General features: G+C 44.5%; 1 protein-coding gene and 1 pseudogene across 2 annotated transcripts in view; one reads left to right on the top strand and one right to left on the bottom strand.

Annotated features, from left to right (window-relative positions):
• MSN (moesin) overlaps positions 1-27,144 on the top strand; it is an 88,900-nt gene that overhangs the window by 25,372 nt on the left and 36,384 nt on the right. The gene's annotated exons all lie outside the window — the stretch shown is intronic.
• On the bottom strand, positions 5,742-21,523 carry LOC308510955 (small ribosomal subunit protein uS5-like; annotated as a pseudogene). The gene is made up of 3 exons: positions 21,493-21,523; positions 16,357-16,474; positions 5,742-6,508 (listed from the first exon to the last, which is right to left on the bottom strand). The product of its transcript is annotated as a small ribosomal subunit protein uS5-like (transcript).

Here is a 27,144-nt window from a genome sequence, read left to right on the forward strand (position 1 = left end):
CAGCTTTTGTCAGGAAGAGCCAAGACTGAATAAATATTGAAAGAGCTATTAGATACCTCTCTGGACATGTTCTTCTGTTGAACAGCCCAGAAAAGGGGATGCTAAGATTAGGAAGCTAGGAGGGAAGTATAAGTTTAGGGCAGTGGTTTTCAACCATCCTAATGCTGCAACCCTTTAATACAGTTCCTCATGTTGTGGTGACCCCCAATTTCATTGTTACAAATTGAACATAATTAAAGCATAGTGATTAATCACAAAAACAATATGTAATTATATATGTGTTTTCTGATGGTCTTAGGCGACCCCTGTGAAAGGGTCATTTGACCCCCAAAGGGGTCGTGACCCACAGGTTGAGAACCGCTGGTTTTGGGGATGGCTTCCTGCTTTCCAAGTAGTTCTCTGTTTAAAACAGCCCTGTTCGATGTGAATTGAAGGAATCGCTTTGCAGATTGGCTGACATTGCTATGATTTCCCAGTGTTTCTAGCTTTTCTCACCCCATGTGAGGACAAAAAAAAATCCCTAACACAGATAATTCTCTACATTTGTGATATTCACTATAGTTGTCAAAGCCCTTTTACCCCTACTATTGTGTCATTTGATATTAATTAACTCCAGTTGGCAGGTTAGGAATTATTACCCATTTTTTAATATGGGGAAACTGAGACTCAAAGAAATTAAGTGACTCTGCAAAAATTGCTCAGCCAATAAAAAGGGGATATGGTATTTGAGTGGGAAACAGAATACTTTGGTTTTAGACTCTGCATAGAGTGGGGTTTAGAAAGGAGATGTGTTGTTTCACAAAGGCCTGGACTTAAGGTCTAGACCAGGGGTGGGCAAACTTTTTGACTCGAGGACCACAATGGGTTCTTAAACTGGACCGGAGGGCCGGAACAAAAGCATGGATGGAGTGTTTGTGTGAACTAATATAAATTCAAAGTAAACATCATTACATAAAAGGGTACAGTCTTTTTTTTTTTTTTTAGTTTTATTCATTTCAAACGGGCCAGATCCGGCCTGCGGGCCGTAGTTTGCCCACGGCTGGTCTAGACTTATTAGTCCAGGATTCTGAGGCTAGAAGGGATATTTAAGCTTTAAACATTTGTCCTTTCTACTGTTCCAATAGTTTCCCAACCTCCTTTAAGTTTTCTTCACAAATTCCTTTTAGTTTTCTTCAAAAATATCATGAGTCAAGAATATAGTTTAGGTAGAATTTTAGTAGTTGAGGCTGTGTGTGGGTGTCATGTTTGTGTTTTGCCTGTTTGGGGCCTGGTCTGACTCTTGTGTTGAAGCTGACCCTTCTTGCTGGGGTCAGACCACTGCCTTCAAGGCCAGATGAGCTTTCCACCTGGTTGAGCCAATAACTTACTTGGCTTTGCTTTGCTCCTGGACACATAAATGTCGCTTGTTAGGAAGTGAGAATTGTTTGGGTATTACTTAGATCTAGCTAATGTAGGGTCTTGTTTGTACCTTGGTGGGAGCATGAGCATTAGTCCAAACTTGTTGTTGAGTGGAGGAGGTATTGGAGAATCATGGAAAGAGCACTCTTCTGATGTTTAAGAGCAGGAGTTTAGTCTGGGCTCTGCTGCTAGCTTTCCAGGGCAATATTGGCCAAACCCTTGCCACTTTTGCAACCATGGTCTATTCTTTAAGGAATTGGCTTGGCTAATCTCTGAGGGCCATTACTGCTCTGAGAGTCTGTGATTTATTCAGAAATGTTACATTCCCCCAACAATGGAGGCTGGTCTGCCCCACCTTGGGTAGGAGGTAGTGGTGTATATCTCACAAATGTTCTCATTCTGTGGGGAACTGAGCCAAATGGCAACTCCACCAGCTCTAAGAGGTTGGGAGTTGTCAGTTATGTCTGGCTTTTGAAGGGGAGACAGAGCCTTGGAATGTTCAGGAGCATAACTGGGTGGAGGGATATGCAAGTGAGGGTGGCGAGAGTCAGTCCAGGCCTGACTTGGGTAATGAGGGAAGAGGTACTCTGGAAGATAGTTCTTAGGGAACCCACCAGAAATAGGCAATAGGATGACATCATGAGATAGATAGTTTAAGTGTAGTTCCTGGCCAGATAGTCTCTGGTCATAAGTAGTTGCTAAGCCCTCAGGAATGTGACAAAGTCACATGGGAATTTGTCGCTAGAGCAGCCAAAGGCTATGGAAGCAGGAAGGGCAGTTTTTCCTTGTCACCATCCTCTCTGTGTAGGGTGTGAGATCCTTATAGTTGGGCCATAGAGATCAGATATGGCAAAGGGATAGACACAGTTCAGAATGGCCAATAAGCCTGGTCCTTTAGAAGAGGGAAAAGTCATAAAGCTTGCTTGATGTCAAAGCATTTGAAACTGAATTTACTAGTGCTAATATATTTTGTTTCTTGTGCATTTGAAGCAATATTGAGAAAAGGAGGAAATTGGAACTTATGACTCTAGTGACCCTGTAGGCAAGAGTAAATAAAGGTCGAGTTTAACTGTTAAAGCTGCCTTTCTTATAATAGGGGGCTGAGTTTTGCATTGATTCAGCTAAGCTCCTAGGCTTGTCATCTACGGGGGAAGTCCAGCTTGCCTATGCAGTTGGTCTTAGCCAGCTTGTGGAAGCACAGGTAGACTCTAATTAATTGTTCTGGCTTTGGACATCAGTATTTTTTAAAGTATTCCCCTAGGGCAGCGGTTCTCAACCTGTGGGTCGTGACCCCTTTGAGGGTCGAACGACCCTTTCACAGGGATCTCCTAAGACCATTGGAAAACACATAAATAATTACATATTGTTTTTGTGATTAATCACTATGCTTTAATTATGTTCAATTTGTAACAATGAAAATACATCCTGCATATAAAATATTTACATTATGATTCATAACAGAAGCAAAATTACAGTTATGAAGTAGCAACGAAAATAATTTTATGGTTGGGGGTCACCATAACATGAGGAACTGTATTAAAGGGTCGTAGCATCAGGGAGGTTGAGAACCACTGCCCTAGGGTATTCTGATGTTGGGCCAGGATTGATAACTACATTCCTAATCGAAGCCTCTCCATATTACATCCGAGAAAACTGAGTCTGAGAAAGAGGAGGCCTATGCCCATGGTTACAGCTGAGCTCAGCTGAGTCTCTATCTAAGGCTCTTTCTACTTCACTGTCATAGCTGGAGGTAATGATGGCCTTGACAACGCAATTGGGCAGCCTTTAAACTTGGTCATTGGGCTTAGATGAGCTATGCATCCCCCCCACCAAGTGCTGGAGGAAGGGGTAGGGTTCAAAGTAACTAACTGGACTTAAGGAGGTAAGCTCCTCTCTTTAGAGCAGTGGTTTTCAACCTTCTGGCCCTTTACATGCAGTTCCTCATGTTGTGACCCAACCATAAAATTATTTTCGTTGCTACTTCATAACTGTAATGTTGCTACTGTTATGAATCGTAATGTAAATATCTGATATGCAGGATGGTCTTAGGCGACCCCTGTGAAAGGGTCGTTCAATCACCAAAGGGGTCACGACCCACAGGTTGAGAACCGCTGCTTTAGAGCATAAATTCACTGTCTGGGCATGTGCAGACCAGAGGTGGTGGTGGGGGGAGAGATAGGACAGGATGGGAAGTGAGTAATGCTGTGGTCAACAAGTCATTCACTTAGTGGAAACATTACAGGGAGTTGGTGAATAAGATCCCAAGGACCTAATAATGGCGTTCCTCAGCTCTATATGAAGTGCTTTGCTGGGATGCTGCTCTGTATTCAAGGCAAGATGCTTGGGAAATGAAGACTGTTTGTTCTCTGCTTCCTGCTTCAGTTGGATGGACTTTGCATCTGACTAGGCCCAGCCCCTATTGCTTCTATACTTTTTTCACAGTACACCAAGCTCTCCCACAAGCCCTGGCACATATCACAATGTGGTTTTTAATTATTTCCCCACTGTTTTACTGCCCCCACCCCACTGTTTTATATGTGGCACCCCAATTAGAGAATAAGCTCCTTCTATGGTAGGAAAAAAGACTTTGTTCTAAGTCCTCCCAGAGGCATAAGAACATGCTTAATGCGCAGAACCAGGAGGCACCAGGAGGATATCTTGTTTTATTTTCTTTTTTAAGTGACTCCTTGACTTGAACTTTATTTATTTATTTATTTACCATCTCCCTTTTTTATCTATCTATCTATCTATCTCTCTCTCTATATATATTTTAAATTTTTATTGATTAAGGTATTACAAATGTGTCTTTATCTCCCAATTGTCCCCTCATCCCCAATATATGTTTATTAATTTCAGAGAGGAAGGGAGAGGGAGAAAGAAACATCAATGATGAGAGAGAATCATTGATCAGCTGCCTCCTGCACACACCACACTGGGGATTGATCCTGCAACCCGGGTATGTGCCCTGACCGGGAATTGAACCGTGACCTCTTGGTTCATAGGTTGACGCTCAAACACTGAGCCACGCCAGCCGGGCACATCTTGGTTTCTTTCTCCTACCAGCCTCCAAAAGAAATTTTTATTTGGGGAGAAGGGTGACTTGGAGTTTTAGGGTAGATTTGGCACACACTGCATTCTGTGGGATCCAATAATTACATCTTTTCACTACTAGATGGGGGGGAACCCCTTGAAGTAAGGGCTTGTTATAATCTCTTTATTCTCAGTGCCCAATGCCCTGCCCCACAGTTTGTAGGTGCTCAGTAGCTGATGAATTGGTTTGAAGGCATTTTTTCTCCTGTACCCTCCCCTTGAGTCAGACTAAATTTCCTAGAGGCTGTCTATCTTCAGGGGGAAGAATCTGGAAGCTAATGAGGAGGAAAGGGCTGCATGTGAGCATTGGCCATCCGTGCCTTGTATCCAGAAGCTCATACCTCTTAGGTAGTAGTTGACTTTTAGGGTACACATACTTTCACATGTACGTGTTTTCCTTTTATTTTTTTCTACAATAGGGGAAAGTATGAGGAGCAGGGGTCTGGTGTGGAAGGTTAGAAGGTGGGCATTCCTGAATGTTTGTTTTTTTCTTATCACTTCCTTATGAGAGAAGTGCTAACTGGACCCTGAGGATCCTAGACCTAGTCCAGCGGAGAGAAAGGCTTATGTGCAGTTTTGGCTATTAATAGAGGCCTTTAACCTTAGAGCTTTATGATTGGCATTAGTTTTATTCTCTGCTCTCCCTACCACTGAGTTTTGCATCTCTAACTTGGTTTCCTTTTATTCTACAAACCCTTTTAAGGGTATAGAGTGGGCCACAAGCCATATCTGTCCATCCCTTTATTTCCTAAACCCTTAATAGGCTAGCTGGGATGGTTTTCTTTTGATTTTTTTCTTCTTAGTGTGTGCCTCTTGCTCTTCAAGGCCAGAGGTTGGAGCCAGAGGCCTAGAGGTCAGCCCTTGGCCTGGGGCCTAGTATTGAGGGGATCAGCTTGGCACAGGGCCTTCTGGTATGTGAAGGAGTCTTTGGAGAAGATGTCTAGTGGTCTAAGCTTTTCACTCACTTTCCCCACCAATGCCTTTACTTAGGTAGGGACAAGGCTACTATGTATGATTGTCTGGGCCAGTTATCTGGCTAACTTTCAGATAAGACCCTTGCTTCTATGGAAAGTAGAATGTCTGTTTGAGGCCTTGCAGAGAGTGAGTAGAGTTACTAGGCTGCCAATATTTGGTCTAGTCTAGCAATTGGAAAACTTTCTTCCTAGACCTGTTTTTGTATGCATTGTAAGAATAAGTTTCATATTTTTTCAAATGGGCTTAATTCACTTTATTTTTATTTTTATTGTATAAGATTATGTAGTTGCCACAGCTGGAACCTGGGTCCTCTGCAGAAACTGGTGTGAGTCTTCATAAGATGGTCAGTGAATTCCTGGTAGGGAGACTAGGTGAGCATGGTCTTTTTCCAGAGGTTGGGATGAGAACTGTAGGTCTTGGAGATGGCACCAAAGGTGTCTTTGGGGAAATTGCCCAGGATGGCAGTGCTGCCTCTGGATGAGGTGTAGCAGTCATCAATACCAGCCATCAGCAGCAGCTTCTTGGGCACGGGGGCCGAGACAGTGTCAGTGCCCCGGGGGCTGGGATGAGGCATACTGGCATAGAACCACAGCAGCCAGTCACCTTGCAAAGGATGGTGTGGGGTTTGTGGATCTTTTTCCCACAATAGTCCTGCTGCACAGAGACAGGGACGATGGAAGGTGTGGCCAGGATGATGGCTCCAAGGATGGCAGTAACTATCTCCTTGGAGTACTTAACACCCAGATGGATGTGTCCATTATAGTTGCCCATGATTACAAATGTCTTAAACTGGGACCTCTGGCCAGTGTGGATTTATGCTGGTATAATTTCAATGCCCCCAGGAAAAAATTTAATGATCTCAGATTCTTTGATAGGCAGGGAGGGAGAAGAGATAAGTTTCCTGCAGAGACTTGATATTCATGTCTTTGATAAGGTGGCCCAGCTTAATGATGGGGATCCACTCCTTATTCTCTGCCTTGCCTCTGTGAGCTCCAAATCCTTGTCCTGGCCCCAACCTCGGCCCCAGATGTGGCTGCCAAATCCTCTATGGAAGCCACAGCAGGGCCTATCAGGCTTCCAGGCCCTCTAGCAGCATCAGTGTCATCTACCATTGGTGTTTTCTTGGAACAGTCACATTTTTTTATTTTTTTAAATCTTTATGGTTGAAAGTATTAGAACAGTCAAATTTTAAAAAGCATTTCTTAAAGAAAAAAAGAGGAATATGCAACAGAGATCATATGTAGCACACAGAAAGAGTTTAACCTCTGGTAGTCTTTATATTCCCAACTTATTATATACCAATTTCTTACAAACTCATAACTCCTTAATAGTCACCTCTTTTCTGAGCCAGGCACATGCTAGGCCTTTGAATTCTAATTTATGATTGAGCTGCTTGTATTCATTCCCTTCCATGTTGGTTACTAGCTAACCAAACCACTCTTTCTCCTCATGTACATTTAGAGTCATAGTCACTGGGGGTTAGAATTAGAATTGTATTCTTGGAGTGGAAAGAACCTGATGGATGATGCTTTTCTCTAGCTCACTCTTCCTCTGTAAGATTAGCTTTTCATCTCCGACAGCCCCAAATCTGATAAGTATGCAGCTGCTGTTGATAGTAATTAGGGAGATTTGAAAACAAAAATACAACAGTCCAAAGCTGTATTCACCAGGGGATTCTAGAGCTGAGGCTAGCTCTTCTTGTTCCTCCCCCCACACCTCATCCCTGGCTTTGCTGAACCTCCCAAAATCAAACCTGGCTTTTTGAGAAGGTCCCTCCTTTGTGTTCTTGTGACACCATGCCTGAACAGGAGGAATCCTGGGTACTTTTGGAGCAAGATACTGAGACTGTTTGGAGTGGCGGGGGGGGGGGGGGGGGTGATACTATAGCATAGTTCTAGCGATAAACTTACCCAGACAGGAAGGCATTCCCAGCTCAATCTGTAGCCCTTACACTCAGTGTTTGGAAAGGGGGGTATTTTAGATGTGTGTTTGTGTGGATGCATGCCTTTTCAGGCACCTATGCCTATTCATGCCAAGTCTTTGGGAATATTGGAATCAAGAGAGTGTCATGCCAAGTCTGAGTCACTCTCCTGGAAAGATAGGGATCTAAGAGGAATTGTAGGAAATCTGCTCTGGAATGCCTTCTCTTCTTTTTGCAATGCCTACCCTTCCCCAAACATACCTAGGATAGTGGATGACCACCTAACTTCAGGCTACTAGGTCTGGGAGACTCAACCATTGACCTTTCTGACCTGGGGTAACCAAGACACAGGGAATAAACAGAACTCACCAGGACTGTTCCTCCTATTCCCTTCCCTAATGTCCACAAAGCCTTGTACCTCTGCTCCCAACCATGTAAAAGACTTGATGACTTGTTGAATATACTCAAATATTTCTGACCCTTAAGGACTGAAGCATTATTTGTGGATAGTCAGTGTGTAAGATTAGCTTAAATAGTTTTAAGGTGACAATTAATGGTGAGCATTCCAAATAGAGTTGCCTTAGGTTTTCCTGTGACTTTTTGGGGTGGGAATCTAGTCAGCATTGATCAGGATGACTTGAGAGGAAGGACAGTAGTAGCCATGAGATAAATGAAGTAGGCCAGTTATGTACAACTAGAGGCCCAGTGCATGAATTCGTGCATGGGTGGGGTCCAGCCGGCCCGGCCCCAATCAGGGCATATCAGGGCTGGGCCTGTGGGGAGGAGGAGATGGTGGGAGGTTGGCTGGCTGGCCTGCCTGATCAGGGCCGGGCCTGCTGGGGGAAGGGGCCACGGGCGATTGGCTGGCGGGCCCCAACTCCAATTGGTGTTGGGAGGCTGGTTGGGGGTGGGGCCGGCCATGGGGAAGGGCTGTAGGCAGTGGGCTGGCTGGCCCTGCCCCCGAATGGGGTGGGGGGTACTGATGGGGGGGGCAGCGGCCTGGGGGAGGGGCCATGGGTGGTTGGCTGGCTGGCCCTGGCCCTGATTGGGGTAGGGGGCTGATCTGGGGTGAGGCCGGGTGGGGGGAGGGGCTGCAGGAGATTGGCCGGCTGGCTCTGCCCCCTATTGGGGTGGGGGTGGGGCGATCAGGGGTGGGCTGGATGGGGGAGGGACTGTGGGCTGATCAGGGGGCATGGTCAACTGGGGGGAGGGGCTGCAGGAGGTTGGCTGGCCAGCCCCGCCCCCTATTGGGGTGGGGGGTGGGATCAGGGGTGTGGTGGCCAGGGGGAGGGGCTTCAAGAGGTTGGCCACCCAGCCCTTCCCCCATTAGGCCAGTCAAGGAGAGGGGCTGTGGGCCTGTGGGCCTATGTCAGCCATGGGCAAACTACGGCCCGCGGGCTGTTTCTGGCCCGTTTGAAATGAATAAAACTAAAAAAAAAAAAGACAGTACCCTTTTATGTAATGATGTTTACTTTGAATTTATATTAGCTCACACAAACACTCCATCCATGCTTTTGTTCCGGCCCTCAGGTCTAGTTTAAGAACCCATTGTGGCCCTCGAGTCAAAAAGTTTGCCCACCCCTGGCCTATGTGGGGGTGGGGCTGGCTGGGGGGAAGAGTGGGTGTTTGGCGGGCTGGCCTGCTCTTGATGGGGTGGGGGGGGGTGGGAGAGTCCGATCAGGGGCAGGCGGGCAGGGAGGAGGGGCTGCAAGGTTGGCCAGCTGGCCCCACCCCCTGATTGGGCAGTTTGCTGGCCACAGTGGGTGTCATAGTGACTGGTCATTAAGGTCATTAGGTTGTTATGGCCATTATGGTTACTGGCTTTTTATATATATAGATTATTTTAAACCATTATTTATAGCTTCATGACCTTGGGTAAGGCATTTAATCTTTTTGAACCTTAGTTTTCCATCTTTAAAATAGGGATAATAATGATACTCACTTTTTTGGGATTTATGAGAGAGAAAAGAGCTCATGATTGTGAAAGTACACCTCGAAGGGTACCTGGCATATTGAATGAGGGTGCTTGATAAATGCCCCAATTTCTCTTAATTTTTTTCATCATATTTTCCCCCTCTAAGTATTTTAAATCAAAGCATTTTAGGACCATAGTTAGGTTTTGCCTCTAATTTGTAAGTGTGCTCCTTATATTGCACTATCTCTGTATGATTTTTTTAAAATATATATTTTATTGATTTTTTACAGAGAGGAAGGGAGAGAGATAGAGAGTTAGAAACATCGATGAGAGAGAAACATCTATCAGCTGCCTCCTGCACATCTCCCACTGGGGATGTGCCCACAACCCAGGTACATGCCCTTGACCGGAATCGAACCTGGGACCCTTGAGTCCACAGGCTGACGCTCTATTCACTGAGCCAAACCGGTTTCGGCTCTGTATGATTTTTTAACAGATGAGGAAACAGATATTTGAAACAGTGATGCCAATGACTGGCTTAGTTTGTAGCGAACCTCACTGTGCCTTCCGCTGCAGTTAATTAGGGAGAAATAGTCTGAGAATTTCTTCTCTCTCTCTCTCTCTCTCTCTCTCTCTCTCTCTCTCTCTCTCTCTCTTTCTCTCTCTCTCTTGTTGTTTTTTGAAGAGGAACCCCAGCTCTGAGGAGCCTTGAAAGTCCTAAGATGAGGGAATGGGGAAAAGGAAAAGAGGTATATGAGCCCTGGGTTAGACAAAATGGTTATGGTGTGTGAAGAATAGAGGATGTGCAGAGGAGAAAATGATTAGAGGAACTTTTACTCAAGAGGGCAAAATAATTTGTGAAATCATGCCCCTTTGCAGAAGCCAGGCAGCACTGGCTGAGAACCACCCCAAGCCCTTGCTGTGCTGGTAGTTTTCACTTCCTCTGTGTGTGTGTGTGTGTGTGTGTGTGTGTGTGTGTGTGTGTGTGTGTGATGGGTGTGGGTCAGAGGAGCTCTCTTAGTCTGGTCACTCTTCTCGGTCTATCTGTAGGTAGACAGGTTTTCCATATGGACTGAAAGTAGATTGTGATAGACTTCCCTTAAAGTCTGGAGAATGGTTCTTCCAAGCTTTGTGGGAGCTAGAGTAGGGAGTGCCCATTAAGGTAAGCTGGTGCCTCAGTGGCTCTTTGTAAAACAACCAGCTTCCTACCTATATCTTGTACATTAGACCACCTTGTCAGGCTTGGTCTTCTGTCTCTATCTGTGACACACCTCTTCCCCATATCTGAGCTAGTGCCTGATACTATGATGACAGAAAGGTCTCAACTTTATTCTCTTCTGATAGACTCTGAGAAAAGGGTTAGGGAGCTGGGAAAAAAGCTTTGATTCTTAATTGTGTGCCTTTGGGAGGGTTTTTGCATACTCTATATTTCCCTATGGCATTTGGGGGGGCATGCATTGTGAATGCCTCTGAATCTTTGTACATGCTATTTCTCCTCCCTGAGCACCATGAGCTTCCCTTTCCCTTTAATACCTTTTTTTTTTTTTGTATAAATCTTATCCTTCAGGATAGGTCAGTTCTTACTGTAGAACAGCGGTTCTCAACCTGTGGGTCGCGACCCCTTTGGAGGTCGAACGACCCTTTCACAGGGGTCACCTAAGACCATCGGAAAACACATATATAATTACATATTGTTTTTGTGATTAATCACTATGCTTTAATTATGTTCAATTTGTAACAATGAAATTGGGGGTCACCACAACATGAGGAACTGTATTAAAGGGTCGTGGCATTAGGAAGGTTGAGAACCACTGCTCTAGAAACCTTCTGCCTTTCTGTCTTTTTCATTATTGCCTGGGACCCCCTTTATGTTTCCAGTTTCCTCTGAGTACCTCTCTCATGGCCCTTGCTGTATGGAATGGTTAATTCCCCATTCATTTGTCTGCTTGTTGCCCCTCCAAACAAAAAATATTCTCACTTTTACACATGTGCATGTGTAAGGATTAGAATCATCTCAAGGCCTGCTCTATATTGGGTGTCTGATAGCTTGGTGGTATATGAACCAGCATGTGTGTATATTTTTATGTGACTGTGTCAGGGATGCAGATACTTTGTAAAGCACATAAGGTAGGTAAGAGGTGGCCCTATTTTCTTTTCTAGGCCTTACTAGAATTGTAGGTAAAATTGTAGGGCTTGTTTTAGATTATGGAGCAATATCTGTTGCCTGGGCCATTAGGGAGGCTGCTGAGATCTGGTGTGCATCTTTCCTGCTGCTATTAGATATGTGTATGTGTGTGGGGGTGTGAGTGGTTTCATGCATGCTCACCTCAGCATTATGGGGTGTAAAAATTGTGTTTATGGTGGAAAGGAGAGGAAGAGAGAGATAGAAACATCAATGATGAGAGAGAATCATTGATCTACTGCCTCCTGCATGCCCCACATCAGGGATCGAGCCCGAAACCCTGGGCATTTGCCCTGGCTGGGAATCGAATTGTGACCTTCTGGTTCATAGGTCGATGCTCAGCCACTAAGCCACACTGACCGGGAAATTTTTGCCAGTCTTAGTAAATTGGTAACTTAGCTTGTGGCTGGAAGGGTAAGGTGTGGCTTCATCAACTCAAAATATGCAAATCCATTTTTTTAGAGAAGTTATAGCAATCTACTTAGGGACCAAAACTATTAAGCTGTGTATCATGTCCCTGTTCTCTTACTGCTCTACCCTAGGACTTCTCCAAAACAATCATGGACCCACAGAGCTCACAGGCATTATTTGGGCTCTCTATACCTCTGTTTCTAGGAAAGATGATCATGACAAAATGAAAACTTGAATTAGTAGCTATAAACAGAAATACTTAGGGCAGTTATAAGGCCACGCTTTCAGTCTTCAGCACGTCCACCAGAGGCAGTTGCTAATTGTCGGTATTTTGTTAAGGCCTATGTAATAAAGATTGTCATTGATGGGGCCAAGAGTTAGATTGGACTGCAAGATTAGGTGTGGGGGAGCAACAGGCTGAGCGGGACTGGAGTCATCCTGTTTCAGGGTGGTCGGCCAAGGTCCTCTATACAAGCCTAGTCAAGTATCATGCTGCATTGAAGGTCTGCACTTAGTGAGGCATCTTCCTTCTGACTTCTCACCATGGATGACTTAGGAGACCCCCCCCCTGAATATTCATGAACGTTCAGGCATATTCAGATGAATGACCAGCTGCTTATAGTTTGGGAAGGTGAGACAAAAGGGAGCCAGAGAGTCAGCTCTTCAAAGAGGAGTGAAGGGAAACTGAACAATGAGTGGGCTCAGGCTGTGGTACCACCTCACCATCCCTTTCTCTGATTTTTCTGTGGGAGCTGTTCATATGGGATTGATGTCATTTTCTTTTTCCAAGTAGCCAAAGTCACTCTAAGCCCATTAAAACTCTGAAAATCATGCTTCTTTAACAGAAATGCTGACACTGGCATTTAAAAACCATGCGTAGTGAGACTTGTGATGGTGGGAACCTTTTTTTTTTAATCCTCATCTGAGGATATTTTTCCATTGATTTCTAGAGAGATTGGAAGGGAGGGAGCAGGGGGAAAGAGAAACATCAACATCAGAGAGACACATTAATTGGTCGTCTCCTGCACGTGTCCCAACTGGGGCTTGGGAACCTGCAACCGAGGTACAGATACGTGCCCTTGACTCTGGAATCAAACCTACGACTTTTTGGTCTGCAGGCCGATGTTCTAACCACTGAGAAACCGGCCAGGACCTGGGAACCTTCAAAAAATAAGTTTATTGTATTTTTGCATCTTCTGCTTCATTAATCAAGGAAGAGCATTGGCATGTTGTCTTCCAGTTTCCAAATGTAGGACAAGTTGCCAATTTGTGTTTTTCCAGAAGATTCATTTTTCCAGAAATACTTTGGACCATCACCCTCTGTCTCTATGCAGGGATCCTCAGATTGTGAAAGGTGCTCTGAGTGTTAACTGGTTACCCTTCCTGTCCCTGTCTGTGAAACTGGGAGATTTACTGCAGATTATTCAGCCTAAAGAACTCCAGCCCCCTCCTCAGTCAACCAAAGCCTCCTTCAGGGAGGGGAAGTGTGGTAAATGACAATATCTTTCCCCAGGCAATCATGTGTTCTTTGAGAACAGGATGTGGGGAGGGCTGGGCCCCAGTCACAGGGTATGGGGGCGGGTACGGGAAAATTGGCTGGTGGTGTGGCCATGTGAATTGGTGCCTGCCTCCTTGGCTTTGAGAGACATGAAGAGTCCCTGTATTTTCTAGTGTTCACTCATGTATACACCCACCCCACCCACGGCATGTCTGTGTTCTTACCCTAAGAAAGAACTGTAAGTACCTATAAATGAGACTCAGCTCTTCAGACTAGAGAAACTCAGTGCAAGGAGTGAGTGAGTGGGTCCAGTACCCACTGTACCAGCCTATGCCTTATGACTCCTGAAGCCATAGCCATTTTGACTAGGTTTTGTAGAGGGAGCTGGGCCCCAGTATAGAATGGGGCTACTTTGTTGCTCTTTCCCAGGGCCCTAGGCATTCCTCTCCCCCTCAGATGGCTTCCTAGCACACTGAGGTGATTTGCATGTTCAGTTTCCTTTCAGCCCCATCCTCTTCTTCTCCCTGCCCCCACTACTTCTGCTGGGGACCTTTGGAGATGTTCTGCCTGGGGTGGGGGAAAAGAGGATGTAGCTGGCTTCCTGTGCAAGGGAGGGTGTGGCGCCCGTCTTCCTGCCTGTCTGCCCACCCGCCCAGACACCATTTGCCCAGTAGTTGAGTAACTGCCTGAAGAGTTGAGTTCCGTCACCAGAGGCTGTGGGGCTCTCCGGGGTTTAGGGCTGAGGCTTTGCTTGTGTTGGTCTCTCTTCACAGTTCCCCACGATGGGAATTTCCAGGCTCCTTTTTCCTGGAATCACAATGCTGAAAGGGCCTTTAGAAGCTGATTGGTACAACCATCTCAGATTACAAATGGGGAAACAGAGGCCCTATAAGGAATCAGTAGCAGAATTAGATAAGTAGAATTCTGGAAATTTAGACCTGGAACTTTCCCCTTCCCCCAAGCTGATTTGCAAACTGTATTTGGCAGAACTACCCCAGGAGCTGCAGTCCCTCCTTCAAACAGAACAGTTCTACTTTTATGTACTCCATGTTTTGAAGTGTCTTGCAAGTTTTTTTTTGTTGTTTGTTTGTTTGTTTTTGTTTGTTTGTTTTTGGAGAGTGAAGAGGCAAGGAGCTGCTGGAAAAGTAATAAAATTTAAGACCATTGAGCAAGTCAATAGTTGGGGACACTCTGAACTAGCTGACTGGGACCAAACCAGAAAAAATTTATAGCCTACTGTTTCTTGGCTGGTTGTTCTCAGCTAATGCTGTGGCTCCCTCCACCACAAGAAAGACTATTCCCACCCTGTGCTGCCTGATCTCCCATCCCAAGGAGAGACCCTCTAATGCTACCCTGAAACAGAGCTAAAAGCCAGAGGCCACTAGATTTCTTGGATAAAATAAATAATAGGTAAGCCTTCGGAAGAACCCTCTTGTAACCTTAATAAAGGAACTTGGAAAGGCAAACAACAGTGTACTAGTAGCTGGGGAGACCTGGATTCTAGTCTTGTTGTCTCCTTTATACTTGAGAAATTTGCTGTTTACCTCATTGAGCCTCTATTTAACCTTTTTATAAAATGGTGCTTATCTCTGCCTTGCCTTCCATACAGAGTTGAATTTAGTGAGAGAACACGTATGAACAAATACCTTTTAAATTATAAAGAACAGTGCACATGAGGCTAGGATTATTTTTATATAAGGACAAACCAGAGGCTCTGTAAGCATCTGAGTTGGATAATGAGGTTGCAGGAGAAAGGAACAAAAATTTATCAAACATCTAAAACATGCTAAGTGCCAAGCTAGGTCCTTTCCTATAAGTAAAACTAAGGTCGTCCTCACAATTTGGTGAGGTAAGCATTGTTACTCCCATTTACTTCTAGAGAAACTGAGACTTAAAGAGATCTAGGTCATGAAGTGTTCCAGGGCTTCCTTCCAGAACCCACAATCTCTGTCACATATTTGTTTTTTGTTTTGTTTTTAATCCTCACCCAAGATATTTTTCCATTGATTTTTAGAGTGATAGGGAAAAACAGAGAAATGTCAGTGTGAGAGAAACACATTGATTGGTTGCCTCTTCCACGAGCCCCTAAAGAGTTGAGTTCAGTCACCAGAGGCTGTGGGGCTCTCCGGGGTTTAGGCCTGGGGCTTTGCTTGTGTTGGTCTCTCTTCACAGTTCCCCACCATGGGAATTGCCGGGCTCCCTTTTCTTGGAATTGCAATGCTGAAAGGGCCTTTAGAAGCTGAGGGGAAGAGCCTGCAACCGAGGCACGTGCCCTTGACTGGAACTGAACCCGAGACCTTCAATCAGCAGGCCGACGCTCTATCCACTGAGTCAAACTGGCTAGGGCTCTGTCACATATTTGTGAAAAGACCTTAAGGATGTGCTATGATTTCCATTGAGGCTTTCCAAACCATTCCTTGCCCCACTCTAGCCTCTCTCCTCTGGTGGGGATGTTGCCTTCATGTTTAGTTCAGGGCTCTTTACCCCCACCTTTCCTTGGTAGTACACCAGGCATACCAGGTACCCTTGTTTTGCCTTTAGTTGATGGAGGATCCCTTTGGGTCAGCCACTTTTTCCTTGACAAGAGGGGCTTCCTAATCCCCTGGAGAACTGATACAGAGAACCAGAGATTTGTTGCTAGAAAGACAGACCTGGCTCTTGGCCAAGGTCGTGCAACTAGAAGATGGCAGTTGCTTCTCTTTATTGAGACTCAGTTTTTTCATTACAATGTTTACCCCACATATGTCTCTTATGCTGGTAAATATTTAACAATAAACTCTGGTGAAGCCATGGTTTACTGATTCCGTGGCGTTAATACTCTCATCATGGAGTATTTCAAGCTACCAATACATCTTTGAAGGAGGAGTTGTGAAGAGATGCATGTGATCAGCTCCAGTGTAAGCTGGTTCCAGTGCATCATTATTAATCACATCTATCTTGGACTCCCACCATCATCCCCACCCCACCTGCTCACATCAGTATGCAAATGCAGGACCCTCTCACCATGTCTCTTCCCCAAGTTCCCAAAAGCATCCAGGAAAGGGAAAGTGGCATTTAAAATCTGTTCCTTGCCTGAAAGTTCACCTGTGAAAGAGTGAATGTGAAGTGTTTAATGGGCAGAAAACTCAAGATGGCTTTGGTTGAGGCCCTAAGTAGAACATTTTGATCAATATGTTTGGCTTCTGAGGTATCTATACTGGCTGTTTCCTCCAGCTGTCTGATTCTTAAGTACATGGGAGGGTATTGGAAGGCTCTGGACAGCGTCCTGAGGGTTTGACCATTCCTGAAAGCACTTAGCTTTCTGATTGGAATTCCGAAGTTTTCTCCTCCCTCTCCGCTTGCAGAGCGCATTCCTAATCTCAAGGTCCCTGTAATGAGGATTTGCAGGCCAGAAAACATTTTAGAGGACGAGACCTCTGGTCCTACCCCTTATCTCATCTCAGCAACATCTGTGCTAGGTGATATTTCTTTAAACTTCTCAGAGGATAAGAATCACTTGGGGAAAAACTACTAGTTCCCAAGCTTCTCTGGAAAGCCTATTTCAGTAAGTTTGGAGGGGGTTCAGGAATCTGGATTTTTAAATTAGTACTCCAAATGATTCTTATGTTTGGGAAACAGTCCATTAGCACTGTACAACATTCTGCCAGGTTAGCATCATTATGCCCATTTTACAGATGGGAAGGTCGAGAGGTTGTTATTGGTGAAGCTGGACCTCACACCCGTGTTTTCCGAATACAAAGTTATGTTTCTCCTACAACAGAGACATTGTTTTAGTGTACAGCAATATCTGTGGTGGTGGGAGTGATGATACTAGGTAGAGAGGGAGAAAGATAATCCTTGCCCCACTTTACAAATAGGGGGACAAGATTCCAGAGGGGTTTGGGGAAAGTAGCAGAACTGATTGCATTCATGATCTTTTGTCGAGATTGACTATGTTTAACTTTGGAGAGCTGTTTTTCCAGGCCCAACAGCCCAAATATCTCCACAATTGCTCTCTACTTTCTGTGTTTCTCTTCCAACAAGAATTCCTTCAGCCATATGAATACCAGCCCATAAGAGGCTGGTTGGTTCACAGAGCTATATTCTGTGCTAGAGGTTCCCAAATCTGGCTGGATCTTAGAATTATCTGAGGCTCTTAACTTCTGATGCCTGGGCCCTGCTTCTTATATAATAAATCAGAATCTGTGAGTAAGGCCAAGGGATCTGTATTTTTAAAATTTTCTCAGGTGAATCTAATGAACCAGTTTGCATACCCAGTTTGTTATTTTTCTGGATACCAGCTGAAGGAGACTGGAGGTCCTGGTGGGTTGTGTTGAGAGGGTGGGGATTTGTGTAGGGTTAGAGAAAATGCAAGGCAGAGCCAAGAATAAGGAAAGAAGATAAGGCAGCTTTGAAAAAAGACAAAGTAGCCTAGGTGCTCCATTGTGTTGTCTCCCCTCAGGGCTCTGCTTCTTAGGGGAAATTCCAATCCCTCTCAATGGAGGGCTGGAACAGGCTGGGAGAGGTCAATGAGGGGAAAGGGGGGCATATGTAATACTTTCAACAATAAAGAATTAAAAACTTTTATAAAATGATTATCTAATAGAAAAGAATACTGTATGTGTATGTCTATTTGATGTGCAACTAGAATTCCAATTACATCTTAGAGTTTGCCCTCAAAGTGAATGAGTCCTTTATGCGAGAAGGGCTCTCTGGAGGTCTTCTTGGACAGCCCTTAGTCCCCTCTGCAGTAGAACAAGTTTTTGCTTAAAATCACTCCTGAGAAGTAGGATATTTATAATAATATGGCTGAAAAATGAAGGGTTAGTAATAATCACATTCTACTTATGATATGCCAAGTACCTTCATGTCTATTATTATTTTTAAAATATATTTTTATTGATTTCAGAGAGGAAGGGAGAGGGAGAGAGAGATAGAAACATCAATGATGAGAGACTGGGGATTGAGCCTACAACCCAGGCATGTGCCCTTGACCAGAATCGAACCCGGGACCCTTCAGTCCCCAGGCCAACGCTCTATCCACTGAGCCAAACCATATAGGGCTATGTCTATTATTTCTAACTTAAATTTCATAATAGCCCTATCGTAAGGTTGATATTCTTAGACCCATTTTATAGATTAGGAAACAGTGTTTCAGAAAGAAATTCAAAGAGGCTCCGAAGCTTCTTTCTACTATAACATATTTTGCTCCTCAAAGAGTAGAGATCATTATTTCTAGGATGAGAGCTCCAATTTTGTGGGTTCCTCAGATACTGTGTTTGGCTGTTGGCTGACCAGCAAGGTTTGCAGAAAGCTGGCCTTAGCCTAGTTCTGGGACTGAACACAGAACTTCTTGACTTGATCTGGAAGCCTCCCCCTGCCCCTGCATACTTGACTGACCATGGCTTCAGCAATTTTAACACCCAGGAACACAGGACAGGGTATAAGTTCCATGAACAGTGGGTGGAACCCAAGCCAAGGCATAGATCAACTCCAGTGTGCTTCAGAGCTGTGATGCTGGAGATTGCTGTGGTGTGTTACTGAGCAGAGAGAATAGAGCCCTCTACTGGTGCTCTGGCATCTTCGGGCAGCTATAAATGGTCTCTTTCTAGTCTATAAATACTTCCTGTGTAACTTGCAAGCAGGAAGCTAGGTCAAGCAGGAAACTGAAACTGAAGCCCAGCTGGGTGTGGCCCCTGAGAGGTTTTACTCATTTGGGAGACTTACTTTAATGATAGGCCCTCTTCCCTTTTATTTCAGCAGCTTCAAATTTTTATGGGATTTGAAGAATTTGTTGTTCTTGGCTACCTGGATATAAATTTATTCCTCAAATTTCCTGCCTCTTTCCCTGCTGTGCCCCCTTTTCTCACTCCAGCCCCACCTTCCCTAACCTCCAACTTAGGTCTTAGCTATGCCTTGGACCTTTCTAATGAGTTGCTACCCAAGTTTTGGCAAAAGAAGCTGTCCTAGAAACAAGAGATGTTTGAGTTTCCTTCTATGTTGTCATAAAAGGTTTAGTCTCCCTAGAATGGGTGGTGGTGAATGTCTCAGAGCCTGATAGTTAGGACTGCTCTTTGTTGAAGTCTAGATTTCCAAGTAGTGTTAGTTTGGAGTTTTTCATGGAAGCATGCTGATCCAGACACTTCCACATAGTCTTTCCACATCAACAGTAGGTAGCCTGAAATGTCTACTGTTTTCTAATTGCCAGGGTGATTTTATGACTTATTAAATAGGCCAGTCGATCAAGAGCCAAGTTTTTCGTCCCTGCTCTCACACTACATCGGAGCTTTGTTACCTTAGGCTAGTGCCTATCTTTCTCTGGACCTCAGTTTCTTTTGTAGTATATTGCAGTTTGAATCAAATGATCTAGGAGAGGTAACTTCAGATCTGACAGTTTGGGATTCTGGACTGTTTATTTTCTTGGAGAATAGAGATGAGATGTTCAGAAGGGTGTTATTCTGGAGGAACCAGATGAGAGTCTAGGATGAGTGGATTAAAATGGTGAGGAAATGTAAAGAGGAGGAATGACTGTACTAAGGAGGTGGTGGGACAGCCCCTGTGCCTAGAAAGGAAAGATGAGCTGGGGTGGGGGGAGGAGGGGGAGGACTCTGGATGCTGTTTGCCCCTGGGTACGGTTTGGCTGAGCTGATTTTGAAAGTTAAGTCCTGGAGTTAGGTACAAATGATGAGGAGCTAGTTTCCTCCCTGACCTTCAGGTGTTGACAGGAAGAGTGGGAACCTGCCTCGATCTGAGATTTATACCATTCGATTAAGGTTGGTTTAAGGGGGAAGATATGACTTGCTAAGGTAACCTCACTGTTTCTGACCTTTACAGCTTTGGCCTATGCCCTGGGCTCTCCTCCCACAATGACAAGGTAGTGATGATCTCATTTCTAAGAGGGAATAGTTATGTTTGGAATTACTCCTTTAAATATATGGTAATTGGAGGAGTAACACTCAGTTTCCAATATGCCTTTGCCTCCAAGTTGAAATGATTTTTGGAGAGCTTTTGGAGGGCAGGACTGGGCTAAAGCAAGTGAAAGGGGACCCTTGTCTCCCATGCCCTTTGCAGCAGTTGGAGTGGTTGAAGATATTGCTGACCCATTAAGGTATGGGTGTACATGGGTTGGGTGTGGTTCTATTTTTTAGAAATAACTGGGAAAAGGCACAGGCCTAGGATGAATTAACCCCAGGCAGATCTTGCTAATTGTAAGGGTCTGGAAGTGGTTAGGAAGAGGTCAGAACATATAACTGTTGTACAAGGTACCACTTCCAAGTCAAAAGGAAGAGGCTAAATTGTTGGGAAGTGAATGAGTCAGTGGAGGAGGAGGAGAAGGGGGAGGGGGAGAATGTTTCCTAGGCTAGAGATTCAAAGCATCCCTTGTTTTCCCCCTTATGGAAAACAGCTGCTTGAAGCAGGGCAGTCATCCCAAGAGGCATGACAGACCAGGCCCTGCCCTGATCCAGTTCTGGTAGCAGGAAATGGTGGCTGCTGGAGTATAAATAATTGGGATAGCTAATTTGGATGACACTGCGGTGTCTATTCTCTGTCCAGTGAAGAGACTGAAGTTTTGGGATTGCCCTGGTAGGGCTTGTCCTGCTCCTGCCCCCTCTACCCCACTTACCTTTGCTTTCTCTATACCAGCAGCTCCACTGAAAGCTCAGAGCTGGTGGACACTCAGGGAGAATGAGGAGGTGGCAGATGGGGCGGGTGTGAGGTCATTGAGCTCAGATCCAACTGGGCTGACTCAGAAGCTCTGCTTTAGTGAGGGGTCTTCCAAGCAGTGCTTCCCAGATGTGCCCAGGCTTCCTATATCAAAGTGTTTGGACCTTGGCCAAAATAGCTGCCAAGGTGGTATCTGAAGGAAGCAGTGAAATCCACACGACCAGAGAGGTGGGTGTAGTCATGGAAGGAGCTGAATGTCCAGAAGACCCATCTTCATCTTTACTACTTGCTGGCTGAGTAAATGTAACTTCAGTGATATTCAGAAAGTGGGTGATGGGGCTTAGCACATAGTTGGTATTCAGTAGTGTTCATTACCATCCTTATGTCACCTGCTTCTATATACTTCAGTTTCCTCACCCATGAAGTGACACCAGTAATGCCAATTCTCTCTGGCTTACAGGTTCGTGCTTCAGGCAGGTTACTTGTCATTATTCCGCTCTCCCTCTCCTTTCTCCTCTGTCTTCTTTCCCAAACTCTTTTCCAGGAAAGAGTCATTCTGATGTTCAGTGACATGGAGCAAATGAGGGGAAACATTGCCCTGATCTTTTTACCATGGCCTAGGTACTGCTCATTTGGGTGTTCTTAACTCTAGGGAAAAAGAGGGTCCATTATTTGAAGCTGTCCAGGCCCATGGACCAAAGTACCCCAGCTACTGCAGCCAAGGCAGCAGTAGCATCTGGCCTGATTATTTTTGTTTCTTAGGCCAGCAAACTGGGGACACAAGAGAGATCCCAGTTTGTTGAGAACTTTGGATGGTAAATCACTGAGATGGACTTGTTAGTCCAGTGAAGGGCTTGGTGTGGGAAGTGTCTTTGTTCAATTGTTTAATAAGTAACAGTGGATTTATTGTTCTTGGGCTGGGGGTGGGGGGCTAACTGTGTTTGAGAGGGTGCAACCCCCACAACCACACGCAGACTTTTTGTTTGTTTGTTTCTTAAACCCCTAATGTTCTCCAGAGAAAGTCTTTTTTTTCTCTTTTTTAATTAAATCTTTATTGTTCAGATTATTACATTTGTTCCTCTTTTTTCCCCCCATAGCTTCCCTCCACCCAGTTCCCACCCCACCCTCTGCCCTTACCCACCCCCCCACTGTCCTCATCCATAGGTGCACCATTTTTGTCCAGTCTCTTCCCGCATCTCCCACACCCCTTTCCCCCACAAGAATAGTGAGTCCATTCCCTTTCTATGTCCCTGATTCTATTATAATCACCAGTTCATTCTGTTCATCAGATTATTTATTCACTTGATTTTTAGATTCACTTGTTGATAGATGCATATTTGTTGTTCATAATTAGTATCTTTACCTTTTTCTTCTTCTTCCTCTTCTTAAAGGATACCTTTCAGCATTTCATATAATACTGATTTGGTGGTGATGAACTCCTTTAGCTTTTCCTTATCTTTGAAGCTCTTTATCTGACCTTCAATTCTGAATGATAGTTTTGCTGGATAAAGTAATCTTGGTTGTAGGTTCTTGGTATTCATCACTTTGAATATTTCTTGCCACTCCCTTCTGGCCTGCAAAGTTTCTGTTGAGAAATCAGCTGACAGTCGTATGGGTATTCCCTTGTAGGTAACTGAGTTTCTTTCTCTTGCTGCTTTTAAGATTCTCTCTTTGTCTTTTGCTCTTGGCATTTTAATGATGATGTGTCTTGGTGTGTTCCTCTTTGGATTCCTTTTGTTTGGGGTTCTCTGCACTTCCTGGACTTGTAAGTCTATTTCTTTCACCAGGAAGGGGAAGTTTTCTGTCATTATTTCTTCAAATAGGTTTTCAATATCTTGCTCTCTCTCATCTTCTGGCACCCCTATAATTCTGATGTTGGTACGCTTGAAGCTGTCCCAGAAGCTCCTTACACTGTCTTCGTATTTTTGGATTCTTTTTTCATTTTGCTTTTCCGGTTGGGTGTTGTTTGCTTCTTCGCATTTCAAATCTTTGACTTGATTCTTGCGCTCCTCTGGTCTGCTGTTGGGAGTCTGTATAATATTCTTTATTTCAGTCAGTGTATGCTTAATTTCTAGTTGGTTTTTTATCATAACATCGAGGGTCTCATTAGATTTCTTGTAGATCTCAATAACTTTATTGGCGGCTTCTAGACAGTTCTTGAGAGACCTTAAAAGTGTGGTTCTGGCCGAACCAGTTTGGCTCAGTGGATAGAGCATCGGCCTGCGGACTCAAGGGTCCCGGGTTTGATTCTGGTCAGGGACATGTGCCTTGGTTGCGGGCGCGTCCCCACTGGGGGGCATGCAGGAGGCAGCTGATCAATCTCTCTCATCGATGTTTCTGACTTTCTGTCCCTCTCCCTTCTTCTCTGTAAAAAATCAATAAAATATATTTTTAAAAAAAAAGTGTGGTTCTGAACTTAATATCCTCCATTGACAGTTTTGTCCTGTTTCTTTGTCTCCGCATTTTTTATGCTTTCTTGGTGCACCCCCTAGTGGTCTTTGTGCGCAGTCTTATTGTAGTTAAGCCTTGATTGTTGTAGTTAATACTAGGGGGATTTGACCTCCAGGCCAACTGGCTGTGAGAATCAGCTGTGTCTGCAGTGGGAAAACTTTTGTCCTCTAGGGAGGTGCTAATCTAGCCTTTGCCTGAGGCTATCTGGCAAATGGCTCTGCGCAGGGCTTGGGCAGGGCGGGTGGCACGTGATCAATAGAGCAGGTGGAGGGAGCAGTTATGGCTGCTCTCAGTCCTGTCCCCAGAGGCTCTGCCTCTCACAGTCCCAGCAACCGCTGCAAACCTCGGAGAGAAAGCTGCCCTCGCGTTCCGACTGATGCCAGATAGTCCCGCTTCTCCCGTTTGAGTCTGGGTCCCTAGCGACTCGCCCAGAACTGGAGCTCAGAATCTGAGACTCCCTCCCAATTGAAAATGACAACCGCGTCCTTAGCTACCAGCCCGCTCTGTGCGTACCTCCGCACCTTTGTATTTTCCGCACTGCGCCTCCTCTGAGTCTCATATGCTGTTCTCTTTCCTTCTAGTTGAAGAGTTTCCCCTCAGCCAGTCTTCCTGTGGTTCTGGGCGATGTTCGTTCCGTCTTTTAGTTGTATTTTTGAAGTGGTTGTTCGAGGCAGCTAACTCCGGTATTTACCTATGCCGCCATCTTGGTTTCCTCCAGAGAAAGTCTTTAACCACAGTCTATGGCTAGGTCTCCAGGGACAGGTTTAAGGCAGGGATTAAGCTCTCTGCTGGAGACTATCTTGAAATGCTACCCCACTATGTCCACACCCTCTACTCTTAACTAGCTGAGGGGCTGCTGAAAACTTCTGCTGACTTCAGAGGCTTTATTTTCAGGTTTTTGCTTCCCAACTCTCTTCTTGAGGTTACAGAGGCCAGACCCAAAAGGTTAGTAGGTACCCACTAGGGTGAGCATCTAGTGGGCCTTGTGTGGCCTGCAGCTTAGTCTAAGGAAGATTAGTTTAACGGAGAACAAGGGATCTTCTTTGATCAAAACTTCTGCCCTATCACCTTCAGGCTCCAGTTATATTATTACCCTCACTCTCCTTACCTCTGACATACAGAAAACCAGGGAGCACAGACCCATGATCCTGTCCTCATGACTCACATTTTCTTTTGAGTTAACTGGAGGCAATAATAGAAGTCCCTTTGTGTTTGCTTTTCTTTCTGTTTTTTTTTTTTTTTTTTTTTTTTTAGTGTAAGATTATTTGTCTTCACAGTGAAATTCAGGAAACCTCTCTGTAGGAGTAGCCACAGTGGAATGGCAAAAACCCTGAGCAGGAATTCTGGGAAAGTAGTTTCTAGTTCTTTGGTTAATCTCTCTCCACCCACCCACCCCTGCCTTCTCTCTGAGATTCATTAGTCTGTTCTATGCTTCTATATCTCTGGATCTATTTTGTTCATTGGTTTATTTTGTTCAATAAAGTCCACATATGAGTGAGATCATGTGATAGTTGTCTTTCTCTGACTGGCTTATTTCACTTAACATAATACTGTCCACGTTCCTCCATGCTGTCTCAAAGTCTCTTGGGATAAGAGATCCTTCTTTTTTATAGCTGCATAGTATTCCATTGTGTAAATGTACCACAGCTTTTTCTCCACTCATCTACTGATGAACACTTGGGCTGTTTCCAAATCTTAGCTATTGTAAATTGCGCTGCTAGGAACATAAGGATAAATATATTCTTTCTAATTAGTGTTTCAGGCTTCTTAGCATATATTCCTAGAAGTGGGATCACTGGGTCAAATGGAAGCTCCATGTTTAATTTTTCTTTTTGTGTGTGTGTGTTTTGGTTTTTTAAATTTAATTTAATTTTATTTTTAATTAAATCTTTATTGTTCAGATTATTACAGTTGTTCCTCTTTTTTTCCACAATAGCTCCCCTCCACCCAGTTCCCACCCCACCCTCTGCCCTTACCCCCCTACACTGTCCTCATCCATAGGTTTACGATTTTTGTCCAGTCTCTTCCTGCACCCCCCACACCCCTTTCCCCCCGAGAATTGTCAGTCCACTCCCTTTCTATGCTCCTGATTCTATTATATTCACCAGTTTATTCTGTTCATCAGATTTTTTTATTCACTTGATTTTTAGATTCACTTGATTTTTAGATTCACTTGTTGATAGATATGTACTTGTTCATAATTTGTATCTTTACCTTTTTCTTCCTCTTCCTCTTCTTAAAGGATACCTTTCAGCATTTCATATAATACTGGTTTGGTGGTGATGAACTCCTTTAGCTTTTTCTTATCTGTGAAGCTCTTTATCTGACCTTCAATTCTGAATGATAGCTTTGCTGGGTAATCTTGGTTGTAGGTTCTTGGTATTCATCACTTTGAATATTTCTTGCCACTCCTTTCTGACCTGTGTAGTTTCTGTTAAGAAATCAGCTGACAATTTTATGGGTATTCCCTTGTAGGTAACTGAGTTTCTTTCTCTTGCTGCTTTTAAGATTCTCTCTTTGTCTTTTGCTCTTGGCATTTTAATTATGATGTGCCTTGGTGTGGTCCTCTTTGGATTCCTTTTGTTTGGAGTTCTTTGCTCTTCCTGGACTTGTAAGTCTATTTCTTTCACCAGGAAGGGGAAGTTTTCTGTCATTATTTCTTCAAATAGGTTTTCAATATCTTGCTCTCTCTCATCTTCTGGCACCCCTATAATTCGGATGTTGGTATGCTTGAAGTTGTCCCAGAGGCTCCTTACACTATCTTTATATTTTTGGATTCTTTTTTCTTTTTGCTTTTCTGGTTGGGTGTTTTTTGCTTCTTCGTATTTCAAATCATTGACCTGATTCTTGCAATCCTCTAGTCTGCTGTTGGGAGTCTGTATAATATTCTTTATTTAAGTCAGTGTATGCTTAATTTCTATTTGGTCCTTTTTCATATCCTCGAGGGTCTCACTAGATTTATTGAGGGTCTCACTAAATTTATCGGCGGTTTCTAGAAAATTCTTGAAAAACCTTATAAGTGTGGTTTTGAACTCTATATCCAGTAGTTTGCTTTCCTCCATTTCTGTCATTTGTGACCTGTTTCTTTGTCTCTGCATTTTGGCTGCTTCTCTGTGTTGATAGGGTGGCTTTGTGTGCTAGGTGTCCTATAGGGCCCAGTAGCTCAGCCTCCCCACTTACCTGAGGTGGACACTCTTGGTGCACCCCTTTGTGGGCTGTGTGCACAGTCTTGTTGTAGTTAAGCCTTGATTGTAGTTGGTACCAGTGAGAGGAATTGACCTCCAGGCCAATTGGCTGTGAGAATCAGCTGTGTCTATGGTGGGAGAACTTCTGTGCTGGAGACACCCTTAAGGGGCAAGACTTGCTTCAGTGGGGCTTTGGTGCTCACTGAGACTGCCCCCTGAGTGTGTCCCTTATGGATCTGAAGAGTTGTAATCTGGATGGTCCCACTCTGACCACTGGGTACACTGGCTCTTGGATCTCTAAGGAGTTGCTAATTTAGCCTCTGCCTGAGGCTACCCAGCAGGAGCTACGGAGAGATCTGCAGATTCCTCTTCTTTGTTTGGGATTTGGAGGTTCCCAGATGAGGCCCAGATGTGAAGCAATGCAAGCTGCTGTAGGTCCTTGGGCCTTCTTTTGGATGTTCTGGGTCTCTCTGA

Source organism: Myotis nattereri, assembly GCF_964212035.1.
Source record: "Myotis nattereri genome assembly, chromosome: X".
NCBI lineage: Eukaryota > Metazoa > Chordata > Mammalia > Chiroptera > Vespertilionidae > Myotis > Myotis nattereri.